This window comes from Mixophyes fleayi, chromosome 1 (genome assembly GCF_038048845.1).
Source record: "Mixophyes fleayi isolate aMixFle1 chromosome 1, aMixFle1.hap1, whole genome shotgun sequence".
Classification (NCBI taxonomy): Eukaryota; Metazoa; Chordata; class Amphibia; order Anura; family Limnodynastidae; genus Mixophyes; species Mixophyes fleayi.
The window spans coordinates 360,052,693-360,053,415 of record NC_134402.1 but is presented as its reverse complement, the minus strand read 5'-3'; the positions used below and the strand labels follow the sequence as shown (position 1 = coordinate 360,053,415).

At 39.3% G+C, this 723-nt stretch overlaps 1 protein-coding gene across 2 annotated transcripts in view; it reads left to right on the top strand.

Moving 5' to 3' along the window:
- The window catches only part of NAA25 (N-alpha-acetyltransferase 25, NatB auxiliary subunit), a 57,864-nt gene extending 57,727 nt beyond the window's left edge, over positions 1-137 (top strand). For both annotated transcript variants that reach the window (XM_075178487.1, XM_075178488.1), the window contains exon 24: positions 1-137. This exon is cut by the window's left edge and continues 1,318 nt beyond it. The gene's annotated coding sequence lies outside the window, so the exon portion shown is untranslated.
- Positions 138-723: the final 586 nt, after the last annotated feature.

Sequence of the window (723 nt, the reverse complement as noted above, 5' to 3'; positions counted from 1 at the left end):
TATGTAAGGTTTCAGCGATCCTGACAATCGGGACATTGTCATATATTGCGGACACATTTTGTTAGCGAGGCTGGGTGGTTTACGAGATTATTTTTAAAATAAATCCCTATGTAATAAATAAAGTGTGTGTTTGCTTTCTTGTGCTGTTGGTATGTACACATTTCCATACAACACTTAAAACAAATAATTGTGACGCAATAAAGATCTTAATCGCTTCAGGGTAGATGTGCAAAATGATGTCATAAACCAATGCTTTGACCAGGGTTGTCGGTCTTTGGCCAAGCCAACCCGCAGGTAAGCGGATGTTGTATGTCCCCATTTCTTGACCAACATTTAGCTACCACAGAGGCATCATTTTTATATTTTTGCAGCCTTCCATAATCCTTATTTCAAAGAAAAGGCACACTGCACAAAAATGTATTTCTTACTGGCATGATTTTTTTTGTTTCACTTCATCATGCTGTCAAAACAATGTGTGTTTCCTAAAGGGTGTCCTGTAAAACAATCTTCCTATTCTGACAGCTGTCAAAAAAACCTTCAATCCCCAGTATGGGCCAGTGATTGAACAGTTTATGCAGAATAAGAGCTTCATAGAAATCTGTTAAAAGCCTGCTTTAATACTATTTATTACTTTCATGCACGCCGTGTTGCTCCACAGGGACTCATGCCTTCCAGGCAATGCTTGGGCAAAGTGTATCCGATTCCTTGTGCAGTCTATGGACC